Below are 20131 nucleotides of genomic sequence, written 5' to 3' on the forward strand. Positions count from 1 at the left end.
TTTTTTTCGAGTGTCCCAAAAGTATTATTGTTTTGACGAAAATATCACTAAACTGGATATAACTTTAATATTACCATGTAAAGTTTAAATGACTAAAATAAAATCATGTTGATCATGCATTTATATTATCGAGTAACCATAAATAAATATCACATAATGAGAGAGTTAAGAAAATGTGTACCATTTTCCTCCGAAGGTGGTGCTAAACCAAGTAAGAGAATAATAATAGGAAAATAAGAACTTAAGGAAATAAACTCCAAAAGAGAAAGTCTTCAAGGTTCCAAGCTTCAAAGAAGTAGATCTTCAATTACCCAAAAGAAAATGATATCCAAGCTCCAAAAGATAATACTTGACTTTTCAAAAGTTGATGATTATTGGCTTAAGAAGTGATAAGATCAAGCTCCATCTTCATTTGATTCTTCAACAAATAAAAAGGGTATAAAGTTAGTAAGATGTTAATAAAGTGAAGATATACGAAAGAATAGTAGAAAGATTTGATGATGAGGGTGCAACTGATCTCATGGCTAAGGAGGGGTATTTATAATGGGTTTTGGGCAACTTTTTAGTTCATAAGATTGTATGAAAAAGAAGGTTAACTTGTGTAAGGAAATGGTGATAGCTTGTATAAGTGATGAACATTATGGATTGATGTAGAAAGGATTATGATTCAACAAATTTTTCTTCTAGTTTATGCTAGTGAAATGTTTTAGATTAATGGGAAAGTATGATCAAGGTTTGATTATGAAAATATGTTAGTTTACTTAGAAAATTTTAGTTAAAACTATACTTAAAGTTAATAAGAAAAATATAGTTAATTTTTATGTATAAAATAATTAAATCAAAGTTGTAAAGTTAAAATCATAAGTATTAAAGTTAGTTTAAGGAAACGAAATTGAAACGTAACGTTTTAATAAAACCGTAAATATAATATTAAAATTTTACTTTTCATAGTATAAAATAATAAAATAATATTTTAGTGCTTATAAAGAAATTTAAGAGTATATATATATATATATATATATATATATATATATATATATATATATATATATATATATATATATATATATATATATATATATATATATATATATATATATATATATATATATATATATATATATATATATATATATATATATATATATATATATATATATATATATTTTTAAGTTTAATATTTGGAAGAAATTACAAAAATCGGAATAAGGTTTAGGAGTTAAAGGTGATTTGAATTAGATAACCAAAGGATTAGGAATTCGAAAAGAAATTTTGGAATAATTAATCGGAAGATTAAGATTAAGAAATTTGAACCTGTTACAGTTCCTGTTCCGGATCCGGTTCGAAGCGGTTCGGGACGTTCGGTTCCGGGTAACCCGCTCCGTGTCCATCCCTACCAGCAAGGTAACTAATTATAAACATTGAAATATGAAATTTTTGCCATTTTATTATTAGTAGTTGTGGGGCAACGTGCTACACACACTACTGAAAAACACGGAGCTTTTCGACGGAAAAACTAAGGTTTTTTCGACAGTTTTTTTCGTCAAAAAATATAATTTCAACGCTTGAAGAAGCGTCTAAAAACTGCAGTTACAAATTTTAGAAGCTTTTTTTTCAACGCTTTTTACAGTGGATGTTATATCCGTTTTCCAACCCTTTTTAATGTGGGAAAAAAGATTTCCCACCTTAAATCTATACTACAATTTCACGTTTTTAGTCGCTTTGAAGCATGGAAAATGTTGAATATTTTTGACGGTTTATTGTATGGAAATGCTGAATTTTTAGATGTTTTTTCATGTGCATAGTGCTTAACATTTTAGACGCTTTTATACGTCTAAATGAACATAAACCCTATAAAGCCCTTGATATCTAGATATATGCTTTAGACATTTACATGCATTGAAAATGTATTTATTTTCTATACTATATTAAATTCATCAAACATACATAATTACTAACAAATATCATACCAAATCAATCATATCCACAAAAGTATTAGCATTTGATATTCATATACGCACATACATTCGTTGATGTAGCTTTGACCTTAAGTTTTTGTAGCTTGGTCAAAAAAGTCCAAGCAAAATAGGTGCCTAATTTGATCAATATTCACATACACATATATTCATCGATGTTTAAGAGAGTAAAATTTAAAAGTTAAAAGTTTGTCAAAAGTTGAAGGCCTGCAGAATTGTTTTCATTATGTTGCAATTTCCACTCTAGTGTTAAGACCTTCGCAAAAGATGATTTGTTGGTCAAAATATGAACATCAGCTGCAAAAATCTGCAACAAATCAAACAAAATGCACAAACTTCAGCCAAAATACATACTCCCCGTTTGTGATTCTAGGCCAACAATTATTTTCAAATATAGGATTACCTTAATTACCAAACTCCCTATGAATATAAAAAACTTTATATAAGTCATTATCATATTTACTTCATCCAACTGCAAGCAAAATTGCACATAACATAAAAAAAATTAGAAACCAGACTTTTACCATAAGCACTAAAAAGTAATATATGAAAAAGATTCGATGGATGATAAAAATAATAATGATTCTCACTTGTCCTTTGATTTTGTTGTAATTGATCCAAGACTAATGCAAGCTGAGTGAGAATTTTTTGATTTTGAGCTCTTAGTTCTTTAACTTCTTCATTTTTTTTAAATAGTTGGGAAGTAACCTCATCATTTTTTTTTTGGAATTGGAAAATAATCTCATCATTTTTTCTCATAACCTCATCACTTTTTCTCTCAATAGACAATAGGTAGGATTTAAGCCCCATAACATCACTTGACGTACCACCACAATCACCTATCTTGTTGTTTCATAATTGAGCTTCAATACCAAACACGTGAGATCTACTAACCCCATGACCATAACCAACAACACGCTGATTAGGTTTGTCTTGTTGATACATCATCTCATTAAAAACTTCTGTCTCAATCACCTCACGAGGTTGTTTCGAATCACGTAAACGTTCATTAACCCTACTTTCAGCAATGTCCTATAACAATACAAAAGTATAAATAAAATATGCAATCACATTTGTCATAATGATAAATGTTTCCAAATCAATACTCTAATATACCATGAATTCTTGAGTTGATGTACCCTCTACATAACCACCACTCTTTGTAGTGTGTGTACGTTTCCACATTTCTAGCCCACTAGGTTCTCTGTGATTCAACTTAACCTATTTAAAAGTAACGGATTATCCCAAAGAAATAAACTTATCACAAATATAGGCATCATAAATAAAATTTAAGTAACCTATCAACATCAAAAACAAGCAAATGCAATTGTCTCATTATAAGCAATAACAATAATTGTATTCATACTTACAAATTCAGTTTTCCATTGAGCATAACTCTTTGACCCAGTAGTATGTACATGATTATGTATTTCACGAGCTATCTTTCCCAGTGTTGATAATTTCTGTCAATGTTAAATTATTAGTTTGTAACTTGGTGAATATAAAACTTAAATTAATGTTAAATATGTTATAATACACTATGTACAAATACCTTGAACTTTTATGAGGTCCAGTAAGAAACCAAGCTAATCCACTGTTCTTTTATCACATTTTTAGGCATATTCTCAATTATCTTCTCCTTTGTCACATTAGGCTGATAATAGTCCTTTTGAAGCTCCCACTTGTAATGCTTCCACTTCATATTTATATGTGACAATATCATTCGACGAAACTCTTTTGTATCAGGTAACACAAATATATCCTATACATATGGTGAGAATCTCCTTTGTCAAATAAGCATATGGTAAGAATCTCCTTTGTCAAATAAGCATATGGTGAGAATCTCCTTTGTCAAATAAGCATATGGTGAGAATAGTAATATCAAATTATAATAATAAAGAATGTTTAATGCATACCCAAACCATTTTAATGATCCTTTGCTTGTAATGATCATCAACACGTTTCCAATTTTGTGCTCCAAGTGGACAAAAGATTCCATCTTTTGACAATTCAGACAGAAAATGAACAAGTACAAGCCCCCTCTTCTAATTGGTTGATCATATTCATTAAAATGAACAATGATCCTTCTTCCTGATGGTAAGCACCAAACATGCTTAGCAACTATAGTCCCCTCAATCAAAAAAACAATTAATAATAAATACACAATTTGTATCAAATATGCATATTATGATCATTCAAGTATGTATACCTTCTACTTGGACAACCTCATCTGGATCCAAATCTATATTTTCTTTCCAATGAACATGGCGTAAGCTGGAAAGTCGTTAGTTGTCCACATTAAAGCTGCTTGAAGTATGAAATTCACATTAGTGTACGAATCAAAAACATTGACGCCTTTCCACAACAACTTCAACTCATGTATGAAAGGACGCATATAAATGTCAATATTATTCTCTAGCCCTTCCTTGCCAGGAATGAGCATCGATAAAATAAATGAAGATGGCTTCATACACAACCATGAAGGTAAGTTATAAGGAATTAAAATTATTGGCCATGTACTATAGGTTGTGTTCATTAGACGATAATCGCTCTAACCAATTTTCATTTTGTTTAATAATTTACAAGAAATTTACAAGAAAAGTATAAGGCCCTAACTCAATTTCACACCTGGTACAGAAAATTACAAGAAAGAAAACGAAAAAAAAAAATCAGAAATAACACACAAAAAAAAAGATATTCTGCTACAAGAAATTCACAAGAAACGAAACAAAAAGGTAAAAATGAAATTCTGAAGAAACAAAAAGGTAAAAATGAAATTCTGAAGAAACAAAAAGAAACAAAACGAAATTATGATGCAGAAATTCACAAGAAATACTCAAGAAACAAAAACAAAACCAGCCTTACAACAAAAGAAATAATTTACAGGAATTTACAAGACTGGCCTTTCATTTCTCAAGAATGCGGTAGCATGCTACTTCTTCACAAATTGATCACATACAACCACGGGCATTATCAAGCAAAAGAATAACCCAAAGAAATGAAAGGCATTCTGTAAGCTATTTTGGGCGAGTATGGACATACTTCCAGTAGAACATCAAATAAAGTGAAAACGACGATGTATTAGAGTTCGAACAATGTGTTTCAAACTCCAATATTGCCAAGATCGAGTGTATGAGGTTTAGTGACAAACAAATTACGCTATCAACGATATCGATGTTTATAGGAGAAAATAATGCAATAAAATGACACAAAGATTTAACGAGGTTCACCAAACTATGGCTACGTCCTCCGGTGTGTAGTATCTCTTATATTATCAAAAGGAGTTCAAAGAACTCTCAAATATGGAGAATTACAATAGAGAAGAGATATAGGCTAGTGTTTGGCTTGGGGTGTATTTTGTGGATGTATTCACCACTTACAAAGTGAATGAGAGCTCTTATTTATAGGACTAGGTACATAAATGTCATTAGCTCACTAAATACAGAATTAATATTGAATAATAAATGACATGAAACTTCTCCAAGAACTTGAAAGGTCGAAAACAGCATCTTAGGCACACCAGAGAAACCGCTCGACCGGATCAGAGAGCTCGCTCGGTCGAGCGAGTAACAACAACATTCTGGAGTATTCTGTCTGACCGCTCGACCCAACCTGGAGCTCGCTCGGTCGAGCGAGCTGGTCGAGCGGCTCTTCAGATACTTCTGACAGTATTGCTCGACTTTACATTGTAGAGCATCTTGAATCAACCTTTCCACTTCTTCATTAAGTCCCATAACTCCCACACTTCATTACCTTATTAATCCATACTTAATCACCATCATAAACCACAATAATCAACTTAATACACCAACATTAACACATTCATGGGATTCCATCCCAAAGGTCACACATGAATGCACCTTAACAAATGTGCACTCAAGTCACACCAATCATAACATAAAGAATTAGACAATTTATCAGGAAATACGATCACGTTTACATACCAGCCAGGAAGGCTACCCAACATGTTTAAACAAAGACTAGATCAAAGATAATTAATAAGAGAACAACTATATTTGATAAGATTACAGAAAACTTAAGGATTCTTAACAGATCATAATTCATGAGTATACTCATTGACCGCTAACCACTATCAAGCAAAAGGGGGCCGCCCAGTGCACAAAGCGTTTGTATGTAGGTAAACATTTGAAAAAACAAATGATAGTGCCAAAAATTCAGGATTCTAGTATACATATTTCTACTTGCTCTAAATAGTCATTCAATTAAGTCTAAAGCTCAATTGATGTCATGGAGCTTTCAAAACCCCACCACTAATCCTGGTGTCATTGTGTAAGTATCCTAATTCAAATTTAAACACATACAATATCGGTGTACATACAAACCGCCAAATTGTCACATGATTTCATCAATAATAACATAATTTCTACATATTTACAGAGATTAAAAAAACAAAAAACAAAAAAAAAAAAAACAAAATACAACACCATACCTAACTGATTTGGAAGATAATCAGTGCTGCCGGATGAAGAACAATTGATTTCGTCCAAAATACAACACCGTTTTGGAAGCCCAAATCGTCCACGGTGATTTGGAGGACAACAACTGATTTCGTGAGAGGATGAAGAACAATGGCCAACAATGGAGGATGAAGAACAATCGTCCAAAATACAACACAAATTGCGGGATGAAGAACAATCGTCCAAAATACAACAAGCTCAAATCGTCCCACCTGCTTCAGTGTGGCCGACCGGTGATGATATGTTCTAAAGAAGAAGAAGAAGAACAGGGGTTAGGGGTCGCTGAAGAAGAAGAACGTCGGTTAGGGTACAGTGTGGCTGAAGAAGAAGAACATGGGTTAGGGTTTAAAAAATGCGGGATTTTGGAATGAAATATGAATACAACAGAGCGGGATTTTGGAATTGGGTTTTAGAATAAGCGGGATTTCAATTTGTATTACACCTGTTTTTCTTTTTTTTTTTATTCTTTTGACCCTTTTAATGAACTAATTTCCAACTCTTTAAACCGTTGAAGATTAAGCATCTAAACTCTAAAGGCTCCGTTTTTTTCAGACGGTTGCTCACGTGTCTAAAATGAAGCGTCTAAAAGTTCCATGTTTTGTAGCGGTGACATGCGGTCCACCAAGTTATATTTTAAAAATTCATAATGTTATTTTATACATGTCTATTAACATTAATACGAATGAAAATATTAGAATGTCATGTGTTGCAAATGTGTGAAAGACGCAAGAGCTAAAGGTATCGACGTATATGTAGTAGTAGGAAAAACCAACCAACTGATAGATGAAAAAGTATTAAAGACGGTATATGTTCAGCTATAAAGTGTAGCTAGGTTGTTAAAGAAATAACCAATTCAGATGAGTAAATGCTATAATACTATTGTTAATTTGCTGCTTGTTTAATGAAAAAGTAATGAAATATACTTCTAAACAGCAACAATGGTCATCTTTTAAAGCGAAAGGAGAAGAATGACAATGCTCTCAAATCTTTTATCAAATTTGAGTACAGCCTGAAAATATAACATAATTGAACACATTTAATAAAAGTCACAATCAAAGCTTTTATCGATTTTATGAAACAAAGTCGGTTTTAGATATATCATCATTATGTACTTTTATATAAGTCACCAACAACATCATTACTGATCACATTTATTATAAGTTACCAGGATGCCAAAAAAAGGTCCTAACATGGATTAAATCAAATTAAATGTCATTAAAAACCAATACAAGCGTTTGATTGTCGAATCGTTTTAAGTTGTTCTAATGCTTTCAAATATAATATTGAATCTAAGGTGGAAAATCAGTATTAGATATATCATCATTGAGCTTATACTATAAGCCATCGACAACAACAAATCAACTTGTAAATCAACTCTATCCATTCCAAAATCGTGAATACAAAGCAAGCTAAATATATTAATTAATATAGTTGAGGCAAGTAAAACTAAGAGGAATGAAACAATTAGCACATTGCTTCAAGTAGATTACAATGCAATCTAAACAAATTAATGCAGGGCTTCTCAGTAACTATCACAATGCAAATCTTCTAGGACTCTGATTGGGTAGCCTACTTAGACACATGCGAATCTGTTACTGTGTAGACTTTCATGAGCTAAATAATATCTTTATAAATGCATTTAATATGAAAATACATCTTATTTCTAACTTAATTTTATTATTTTTTCTTCTTTATAACCATTTTTGTAAACTTGTAAATTTAGTCGTATTTTTAAGTATACCTTTTATGCTTATTAATATCGCTTTTTCAATGAAAGTAGACTTTTCTAGCACACGTTATTGTAAAAATGTCATACGTTATTTAGGCCATGTGGGACTTGATGGTCAAAATTGATCTTTCATCTATTTTGTGTGACCCATTAGAATTATACATTTAGCTCTATTTAGACCACACTCATTAATCCAAAATCATACACTATTCTCTAGCAACTAACGTTAGCATATTCAACGTAAAACTTATACTCCCTCCGATCCTTTAATTTAGTCCCATTTCCTTGGGCACGCATATTAAGGATTGTGTGGGGTCCATGTAAAAGGTGGTAGTTGGATATTTTTAAGTAAGGGTATTTAAGGGTTTACGGGGGTAAATTCGTAATTACGTGTGTGAACTAAGGGTATTTAAGTAAAAAAGGATTGCCAAAAATAGAAATGGGACTAATTCAAAGGTTTTGCCAATATAAGAAAATGGGACTAAATTAAAAGATCGGAGGGAGTATATTTCTTTATTTATCCTATACGTATTTAATATATATTATACTCTCTCCTATTCAGCTTACGTGTTTCATTTCCTTTGATAGTCAAGTCACTTTAATTGTCTCATTTATATTTTTGGTATGAGTTTTTGACTTTTATGTTCTTAGTAGCTTTATCTTATTTTCAATTATACCCTCCATTATCCATACTAATTTTCCTCCCTTACATTAAAAACCCATAATACCACTCTTTTTCGTATTCTTAGGGTCTCACTTTTTACTCTCCTTAAAATCCGTAAAAAGTCAAATGAGAATCTTAAGGCGAATAGGAGGAAGTATTATTCTCGAACATAATCCTTCACTACCTTAGATTTTTTGTCCATAATTACTTCATTGTTAAATATTTGTTCCTAAAGACCCTAATTTTACCCAATTCATCTTCTTCCTTCTTGTAGTAACATTGTTAGTCTAAGGAAAAAGCTCATTGTTAGAGATGGGGAATAATCAGTGTTTTAGGGTTTTATTGTAATTTCTGAGTTGCTCTTTTTCAACAGGAAAAATTTTATATTGTTCTTTTCCAAATATTTTTTGGGTTATTCTTAATTCTCCGCTTCGGAATTGGCCATTGGGACACATCTGGTATAAAAAAACTTTTTTTTCTCTTAGTTTGTTCTACTGTTATTTTCTACTTGATTTTTCAGTTTGTGTTTTTGTTTTACTCCTACTTTCTACCTTGTTTTATTTTAATTCGTTATAATACTTTCTTCGTGATAATTGATATTAACTTTTGCTTCTTTAAATTCTTATTCTACTTTATTTTTGTTGGTAGAGTTCTATTCTATGTCGACCAATCTTCAATGATTGTGGTCCGTGATTATACTTCATTTATTGTGAAGATGAATAATTATATTTTACTCTCTCCAATTCACTACTAAGGTCTCATTTATTTATGCATTCTATTTAATATACTTATTCAATCCTTAATATCTCTGATTGTGCATTATTAAAAATTATGGAAAGTTGATATGAATAATCCTTACATTGAGACGAATCAAACAAGATCCCACATGATTATGTTTGAACTTGTAGATTAATAACAAAATACAAATTAAAAGTAAGAGATGAATAATGTTTAAAAAGCAAATTGAACTTAGTGCTGAATTGGAGGGAGTATTTTTTATTTTGAGTAATTTGAATGAAAATACTCATTATATTGATGGTTGTAATATTAAATTATGAAACTGGATGTGCGTAGGGGTGTTGTAGAGTGTTATTTATGTAATTTCACAAGATAAAGATTCTACTAATTTGAATAATATTTTAAATTTTTTTAATTTTGACATGAAACTTAATAAAGTTCAATTTGGAACTTACAACTTGAATATTGGATATCAGATATCGAATATCGGATATCAGATTTTTGGTTTCAGTATTGATAAGTATAACAATTCTCCAACCTTTTTGGATATCAGACAGTCCTAATATCCAATTCGAACTTTCTAGATATCCGATTTCAGATATCTGAACACAGTCGGATTAGATACGGATATTTTAATTAGTAATTTTTAAATATCGGATATCTGATCTAAATTTTATAAACGGATCAAATATGTGGATTTGCTCATCTCTTCCTGTAGAAAAATTAAGCCCATAATTTCTAATAAAAGGCACCCTAAAAGTCTCAAATTCAAATTATGAATTTGAATTATGAAATCATAAATGAAGAATTTGAGAATGATAAGGTTTGGGTAGTCATTTTCAAATCTTCAATTTTAAGTACTTTGAAAACAATGATGAAATTTGATTCAAATCCAAATTTGATTCAAATCCAAATTTGAAAATTTTTAATTTGCCAAATAATATATTTCAGCCAATTTCAAATTTTCAAATGAAATCATTGTTTCCAAACATAGTATAGTGAATCAATACCCGAAAGGTTTAAGAACTTAAAGCATTCAAAACTGAGCAATGTAATGCCATAGGAATGAGATAAGAGTTCTATCACTCATATTTTGAAGTTTAATTTTTACTTTTATTCTTAATTTTTTCGAGGTTAATTCTCGATTAGAGGATGTGATCGTTGTTTTGATATATTGATTGTCATTTGTAGTCTTATCATTAAGAAATTTTATCCCTATGATATGTTAATTATTACTCTTATCTGTTAAATAGTTCTTACTCCCTTCATCCCATTGATTTTAAAGCATTTTTTATTTCGTTTTGTTCCACTTAATTATCATCATTTTTATTTTTGGACAATGGCCTACCACTTTCTTTTAATCTCATCCATATATTTTAATTCTCTTTTAATTTCATCCACACAATTTATTTTCTCTATCTTTATAAATTACCAATTTCTTAAAAATCTTTCTCTTTCTCTTTGATTCAATTTTATCAGGACAGATGACTATTTTTTGAGCAACTTTTATCACATATCTTTTCCTATCCCTATTTCATCAAAGATAAGAGTAATGATTAACATTCAAATATATAAAAAGTAAGAATTACTTTGGAACTTATAATCACATTTGCAACCTAAAATCAAATGACATGATTTAAGTTTTGGCAAAAATGTAGAAATTGAGTACATATAAAAATCTCATGAATTGTATTTAAATATTGAAAATTCGATAAAAATGAGGTTTTTTTTTTTAAAAAAAAAAGTTCTCAAAAATAAGTTGGAAAAATATTAATTCTGAAAACAAGCCTCTATGTTTGAACCTAAGGTCAGAGTTTGTTCGCTGTTAGTAATAGCGAACAAGAGAAAAAGTTAAAAGTCAATAAAATTACCACGAATTTATTCTTTGTGTACTAGAAGCAAACAAAAGCAAGGCAATGTGATAACATTTGAAGGACAAAAAGAGTAATCACTTGTTGGACAACGAACTAACATTTTGTTTTTTTGTCATTTCAAATGTTATGACATCGTCTTCCTTTTATTTGCTGTTAGTAATAGTGAACAAATTTGTGGTAAATTTTGTTTGGTTTTAACATGTTTATCGTCGCTGTTACTAACAACAAAAAATCCCTAACCTTAGGCTCGGACACAAACACGCTTAATTTAGAAATTTAAATTTTTCGAAACTAATTTTGAGAATTGTTTTTCCAAAATGCTCATTTTATTAAGTTTTTGTCTTAAATAAGAGCAAAAAGTCTAAAGAAAACAACATTCTTTATTAGTAATGTCTTTATTAGTAATGTCTTTAATAAACAAAGTAGAAGGTGAAAACACAATCTGATTTCATCGCAATGAAAAAATCCTTCAGCAGGTCTTCTATGAGTTAGTCCATCATGCGACGGGCACATACATTTAATTATTTCATTCGTTTTAAGATTATTGTAAGTGGTTATATTAAGGCTATACATGATATAAATTCAGAGAATAATCAAGAATCTGAAATGAATTGTTATTGATTGATGAAAGAATCTTATGTACAATGAGGGATCCTATGCTTATTTATACAAGTGCAAACAAACACTGAAAAGACTAAATGCTATTATATGAGTTTGTTATAACTAACTAATCCTAATCATCTTAGCAACCAATCTAAGCCCTTGATTACAAACTAATCTCAACCATAGATAACACACTAAGCACACAGATTACACACTACGCACAAGGATTATAAACCTACTTCATACATTAGGTAGGCAGACTGGATAATAGGCTGCTGGACATGTATTACATTCCTTGATGAGGCTGAGGACAAGACTAAAGCAAGAAACTTGAAGCATGGATAGAACCTGGTGCAACACACACATAACCAGCTGTACATGACCATAAATCTCAACACCTCCCCCCCTCAAACTAGAGGCTGTGAAGAACCTAGTTTGTTCAATAAGTTTTTGAAATGTTTAGAGGGAAGAACTTTTGTAAACAAGTCTGCAATTTGATCCTTTGTTGGCAAATAAGATAATTGTAATAGACCTTCCAAAACTTTGTCCTTTGTAAAGCGACAGTCTATTTCGATATGTTTAGTTCTTTCATGAATCAGCTAAGACTTTGAACTATGTATGTTAAGTCAGGTCTTGTATTACACTATTGGAAAAAATCGTATATGCTGCATGACATTTGCAGCGATTTTTAGTAAATGTAGCATTAAACTGCATGAAAAAACAAGGAAAAAAAGTTACATTATATGTTGCGGTTCTGGAACAAGTACACCTTCTGCATATGATCAACACAAGGATGATACTGGGAACAATGAAGACTTAAGCATTGAGGAACAACATACTGAACCCAGACCAGATCAAGCAAATGAAGCTGAGGAACAGTTACTCAATACCATGAACATACATGGTCCAGCCTTGAGAAAAGCTTACATAGTTCTATACCTAAAAGAGGAAGGATAAGGAACAGCTGGGTGTTCCCAGTCTCTGAGAAGAAGAATGAGGAACAGCTGGATGTTCCCAAAATCCTAGCACGCTCTACCTTAAGGCGTCTAATATGACCGTTAGAAGTTAGTCGCCCCTTTCTTGTTTGTATAGCCGTTAGAGGATGAAAGCCAAAACTATAAATAAGGCTCTCCTCCAAATTGTAAAGATAGACATGTTTTAGTTTAATTGATCAACGTATCTAGTAATCATTCAGAGAACAAAGTGTTTGTTTCTGTTTTTGTTTGCCATTTCTGTTTGTAAGGTTGAGTGTATTAAGCCTTCACAGATTCATACTTCTCCAAGATCACGTTGATCATTGAGAGAACTGTGAGGATTAAGGCCTTGCATTCCTTAGGGGAATCAGTGTCTTCTTCCAAGATAAGTAGTCATTCAAGATTGCTTAGAATTCATCTTAAATTGGCCAATTTGACCGAGAAAACCTTCCGTCCTTGATTGTCTGATTTTTGTGCGAGTGAACAAGGTAATCATAATCGATCTTCCGCTGCAAACTTGTTCCAACTTGGTATCAGAGCCGTGTTCCGATAAGGGACACGAAGATAGGTTACAAAGGAAGCAAGGTAATAGGTAATTTTGCGTTTTCTGAGAAAAGAAATCAGAAAATCAGGTATTGTTCGCATTTTGTTTCACTTGGTAATCACAGGTATAAATTCAATTCTTCCTTGATCCTTTGTAAAGTGACAGTCTATTTAGAGGGAAGAATTTTGGTAAACAAGTCTGCAATTTGATCCTTTGTAAAGTGACAGTCTATTTCGATATGTTTAGTTCTTTCATGAAATACAAGATTTTTTCCTATGAGAATTGCATATTAATTATCACAGTAAAAAATAGTTGGCTTTTGTATTGGAACCCTAAGTTCGTGGAGTAATCTAAAAATCCAAGTAACCTTAGAAGTTGCACTAGCCATTACTCTATATTCTGCCTCAAAACTTGATCATGAGATAATTTGCTGTTTGTTGCTTTTCCGACTGATAGGAGAATTTATTAACATCATAACATATCCTATTATGGATCTCCTTGTATCAATACAAGATCCACAGTCAAAATTCGAATATGCATATAATTCAAGTTTGTCTTGCCTTTTCAACCTAATACCTTGTCCACATGTTGATGAAACATAGTTTAAGGTATGCAACAAGGCTTGCCAATGAGAAATCCTAGGAGATCGCATGAATCAGCTAAGACTTTGAACTATGTATGTTAAGTCAGGTTTTATATTACACTAGTGGAAAAAATCGTATCTGCTGCGTGACATTTGCTGCGGTTTTTAGTAAATGTAGCACTAAACTGCATGAAAAAACAAGGAAAAACAGTTACATTATATGTTGCGGTTCCTTGAAAACCGCAGCATAAAATAAATAGGAAAAAAGAGGAAAAAAATAAAGGTATATGCCACGAATTAAGAGGCGTTTTTTAGGGCATAGTTTTTGTTAAGGTAATTAATCATTTGAATTTCTTCAACATTTACTTCTTCAAACTTCATGGTATTTTAGAGCTTAGTATGGTTGTGTACTAATTTTGTTGCTGTTTTTCTATTGTAGGTTACATAACTCCATTGTAGAGCACAACATTATCATCTAAATACCAAGGTAATTTCTAATTTTATATCAAGTTTTGTTTTTAACAAGTTTATGTGTTTGAAATTATTAATGTGATTTTATTTACGAATTTAGTTGTTTTCTTATTAGTTTGTTAACTAGGGTTAATTTTGGCTTGTATTATTTTTAGGGTAATTACAGTTAGTTGAATGAATGTCGTTATTAATATTTACATAGGATTAGTTGAATAATTGTTTTTAGTATTATTAGAATATACATATTATTAAAAAACTTCAAAACCCAACTTAGCACGTAATTTCATGCATATGACTATTTTTTCAGTTCTAACCATTTCAACACAATAATATATTCCAAAAAAAGTGTAGTGTTACATGTTTCATACCAAACAAACCAAGTTTGAAATACTTTATGCGAGAAAAGAGCCAAAAACGCTTAAAAAACCTTTAAAACGCAAAATGAATATTGTTTTCACTTCTAACCATTTCAACACAATACTATATACCAAATAGTGTTGTGTGCCAAGTTTCATGCCAAACAAACCATGTTTGAAATACTTCATGCGAGAAAGTGCAGAAAAGCTTTATAAACCTTTCAAACGGAACTTAGCACGTAATTTCAAGCATATAACCATTTTTTTTTAATTCTGACCATTTCAACATAATAATATATACCAAATAGTGTTGAGTGCCAAGTTTCATGCCAAACAAACCAAGTTTAAACGACTTTATGAGAGAAAGTGCCAAAAAAGCTTAAAAAACCTTTAAAAAGCAACTTAGCATATAGTTTCAAGCATATGACTATTGTTTTTAATTCTAACCAATTCCACGCAATAATACATACCAAATAGTGTTGTGTGCCAAGTTTCATGCCAAACAAACCGTGTTTGAACTACTTTATGCGAGAAAGTGCAAAAAATGCTTAAAAAACCATAAGAACTTAACTTCGCACGTAATTTCAAGCTTATGACTATATTTTCCGTTCTAACCATTTCAACACAATAATATATACCAAATCGTGTTGTATGCAAAGTTTCATGCCAAACAAACCAAGTTTAACCAATTTTATGCGAGAAAGTGCCAAAAATGATTAAAAACCTTAAAAACGCAACTTAGCATGTAATTTCAAGCATAGAATTATTGTTTTCACTTTTAACCATTTCAACACCAAAATATATACCAAATAGTGTTGCGTGACAAGTTTCATGCCAAACAAACCATGTTGGAACTACTTTATACGAAAAAGTGTCAAAAAAGCTTTAAAAACCTTGAAAGCGAAACTTAGCACATAATTTCAAGCATATTGTTTTCAATTCTAACCATTTCAACACCATAATATAGACCAAATAATTTTGTGTGCCAAGTTTCATGCCAAAGAAACCAAGTTTATACTACTTTATGTGAGAAAGTGCAAAAAGTGCATAAAAAACCTTAAACACGCAACTTAGCACGTAATTTAAAGCATATAAGTATATTTTTAGTTCTAACCATTTCAACACATTAATATATACCAAATAGTGTTGTGTGCCAAGTTTCATGCCAAACAAACCAAGTTTGGACTGCTTTATGCGAGAAAGTCTTAAAAAACCTTTAAAATAGATCTTAGTACATAATTTCAAGGATATGAGTATTGTTTTCAATTCTAACCCTTTCAACACAATAATATATTCCAAATATTGTTGTGTGCCCAAGTTTCATGCCAAACAAACCAAGTTTGAACTACTTTATGCGAGAAAGTGACAAAAAAGCTTAAAAAAACCTTAAAAACGCAACAAAGCACGTAATTTCAAGCATATGACAATTGTTTCCGATTCTAACCATTTCAACACAATAATATATACCAAATAGTGTTTTGTCCCAAGTCTAATGCCCTACAAACCAAGTTTGAAGTACTTTATACGAGAAAGTGCCAAAAAAGCATAAAAAAACCTTTAAAACGCAACTTAGAATGTAATTTGAAGCATATGACTATTGTTTTCAATTCTAACCATTTCAACACAATAATAAATACCAAATAGTGTTGTGTGCCAAGTGTCCTGCCAAACAAACCAAGTTTGAACTAATTTATGCAAGAAAGTACCAAAAAAGCTTAAAAGACCTTAAAAAGGAACTTAGCACGTAATTTCAAGCCTATGACTATTTGTTTTCAATTCTAACCATTTCAACGCAATAATATGTACCAAATAGTGTTATGTGCCAAGCTTCACGCCAAACAAACAAAGTTTGAACTACTTTATGCGAGAAAGTGTTAAAAAATTCTAAACCTAAGCATGATATTAAGGCTTAAACCCACGTCGAAGTTTGTGCTCTCTAAGGATATCAACACTATCTACTTTTGATAAGTTGCCACACTTGACACATTGGCAATAAAAACCAACTCCCCTTATCCTAACTTGATGTTCAACGGAAATACTACAAAAATTTAATATGCCATCAAAAAAGTTATGAAAGTTGTTAGAAGGTTGAATACTCTCTAGAGGAGGGGGGGGGGGGGGGGGGGGGGGGGGCGGGGGGGTGAATAGAGTGTATGGCCATTTAAAAGTTTTGTCTGGAAGAATATTTCAAGAGATTGAGGGACCTTTCAAAAACTGTTTTCTGGAACAGTTTTTAGGTCAAGTAATAAAACAATAACATATGTGCGAAAAAAATACTTAAAGAATAACACATGATATGTTAACGAGGTTCGATTCTAAACAACGTACTCCCTGCCGATGGGTTCTCTTTCAACCCGTAGGATTTCAACGCCTTTTATTAATAGACTTTAAGACAAACTAGAAGATCTCACTATCTTCTCTCACCAAGTTCTTCCCCTTGAAGAAACGTCTTAAGAGTCTCTTTAATAAAAGCAAATACCAATCTCACAACAGAGATTACAAGTTGAATACTTTGAAAAGTATTCTAAGTTAGGCGTATTAAACTATGAAATAATCTAACTCTTTTTAACACTTCAGCCTATTACAAATTGTAAGAGTTAGATGAACTAAGAATTACAACTCTTTTGAATACTTAGAGAATACTAGATAACTTAAGTCAAGAGGGAAAATTGTAAGAAGAGGTTCATCCTTAATTCTTAAAAGAAGCCTTGTATTTATATATGTCACGCCTCAACATATCCTTGAAGAGTAAAACATCTTCATCCGTTAATTTTGTTGATTTGGATATTCTATGCTAGTCTTCAAGACCTTGAGCTTTATCTTAAATTGACGTTGCACTGACAGCTCATCTATTTTCGTCATTGTGTGCTGTAATTTGTTTTTAATAACCAATGCTTTGCTGCCACGTTAGAACTCATACAAGGTATTGAAAACTCAGCAAAAACCAGATAAAATAAAGTGTAAATAATTATTCAAATTAATTCCTATTTTTAGCACTAATTTAAATTGTCATTTCCTATTTTTGATATCAATTAAAATTATCATCTTATTTATAGGAAACTCTTTAATTAGCTTAACAACACATTTTAAATTCAAATATTAACGTATACTAATAATAAATAAACATGTTTAGCTTGTACTATGGATATTTAATCATCCAACTATTTTAAGCACATATTTTAAATTCAAATAAAATATTCAAACGTTAATAACAAATTAACGTATAAACAAACTTAGTTTCAATATTTTAACCTATTGAAATAATTCAAAATTAATTTAATGAACCTTGACCAATTAAAATATTTCAAAGATAATTTTAATAAACCTTGACCTATTAAAATATTTCAAAGATAATTACGAAAAATAACCTTATTATAAACATAATTATCTTAAAGACATTTAAGAAAATTTCAAGACTTATAAATTCAACCTTAAGATAAGCTTAAGTTATTTAAGCATATTCCATCAATTCGGACTTAAACATATATATCAATTATTCAATTTATATTCAATATGATTTTGGACCGACTTAAACAACTAAATTTAATTACTTAATTTATTTGTTTAATCAATATGTGTCTTAGATTATCATCATTTAAGAGAGTTGAGTCTTCAAGTTATGATTATTCAATGCTTCCATACATCCAAGAACGATCTTTTGTCATCCTATGTGGAATTAATTAATAAAAATAAAATTAATACACATAAATCAAAATATATACTTAACCCTAATTAACCCTAAAAATAATACAATTCAAAATTAATTCAACCCTAATAATAACATGTATATTCTAAAAATAATACGAACTAATAATCATTCATTTAAGCCTAATCAAACTTAATGATAATATGTATATTCTAATAATAATAATAACAACTATTCAACTAATCCTACTAATCCTATGTAAATATTAATAACGACATTCATTTAACTAACCCTAATTAACCCTAAAAATAATACAACCCAAAATTAACCCTAGTTAACAAAATAATAAAAAATTCTTGATCCCTTTAAGCTTGATGCCCTTTAAGCTTGATGCTCTTCAAGTCAACGTGATTGTAACTTTATGCAAGTTTGAGATGTATTTTCCACCTTCTTTTATAAACATAATGCTTCATCTTATTGTCCATCTCGTCTGTGAAATCAAGCTTTTGGGTCCAGTTTTTTTAAGGTGGTGTTATCCTTTTGAAAGGCACATAGGAGTTTTACAAAAAAAAGTGAGGAATCCAGCACATCCCAAGGGGAGTATGATTCAAGGAACTGTGAGCGATGAGATTAGTAACTTCATAGCCGAGTATATGGCCATGGCAAAGCCTATTTAACTTCCCACCTCTCGACATGAAGGAACGCTTGAGGGAAAAGGAAAGATTGGCTTCAAATCGGTCACACCTCCTCGAGACAGCCTTCTACAAGCACACTTGTATGTGTTGCATCATATTCCGGAAGTTCATCCTTTTTTAAGTGAGCATTTTGATATATTGTGCGCAAAACATCCTTTTAAAGGGGATAGGGCATTGATGCAGTTGCATAATAAGACGTTTATTGATTGGTTTAATAATCGAGTAATATGTAAGAACTCAAGGGTGTATTTGAAATTGTTAAGTGGTTAGCTTTTAGTCTTCGTGATGATGTCAACAAATATGAGGGTTACGATGTCAATGGGTTCACATTTTGGACTGAGGGTCAAGATAAGAAGTTATCTTATCTGCTAAATAGTGGGGTTTTCATTTTGGCGTCATCTACATTTTACGCGAGTGCAAAGGATCAATCACCGGTTGATGCTAAATTGGTATACTACGGGCGGGTACATGAAATATGGGAGCTTGACTACTCAAGTTTCACTATTGGTCATTTCAAATGCAAGTGGGTAGATAGTAATCGATGATGCGTAAAACATGATAACCCTTGTGGATTCATTCTTGTAGACTTAACTCGTTTGCGTGATAGCAAGAAGCCATTTATACTAGTCATACAGGCCAAGCAAGTATTCGACATTGTAGACCCATCTGATAAAAAATGGTCTATTGTTGTATCGAGAAAAAAAGTATCCTTTGTACATGTGATGTTGAGGATGACGAAGAATATGATGCTTTTAAAGACTCCCCGCCCTTTATCAATCCAAAATCAGTGGATGAAGCAG

At 31.1% G+C, this 20131-nt stretch overlaps 1 long non-coding RNA gene across 3 annotated transcripts; it reads right to left on the reverse strand.

The window, feature by feature from the left end:
• Positions 1–1957: 1957 nt before the first annotated feature.
• On the reverse strand, positions 1958–6889 carry LOC130826200 (uncharacterized). 3 transcript variants are annotated; one of them, XR_009047035.1, is made up of 9 exons: positions 6427–6883; positions 4186–4280; positions 3893–4067; positions 3529–3738; positions 3347–3439; positions 3093–3197; positions 2567–3008; positions 2380–2448; positions 1958–2283 (listed from the first exon to the last, which is right to left on the reverse strand). It is a non-coding gene; the product is annotated as an uncharacterized LOC130826200 (long non-coding RNA). The 3 variants fall into 3 exon arrangements; XR_009047036.1 differs by having other exon boundaries at positions 3529–4067; positions 6427–6889; XR_009047037.1 differs by having other exon boundaries at positions 3529–4097.
• Positions 6890–20131: the final 13242 nt, after the last annotated feature.

Source organism: Amaranthus tricolor, chromosome 10, assembly GCF_026212465.1.
Source record: "Amaranthus tricolor cultivar Red isolate AtriRed21 chromosome 10, ASM2621246v1, whole genome shotgun sequence".
NCBI classification, from domain to species: domain Eukaryota; kingdom Viridiplantae; phylum Streptophyta; class Magnoliopsida; order Caryophyllales; family Amaranthaceae; genus Amaranthus; species Amaranthus tricolor.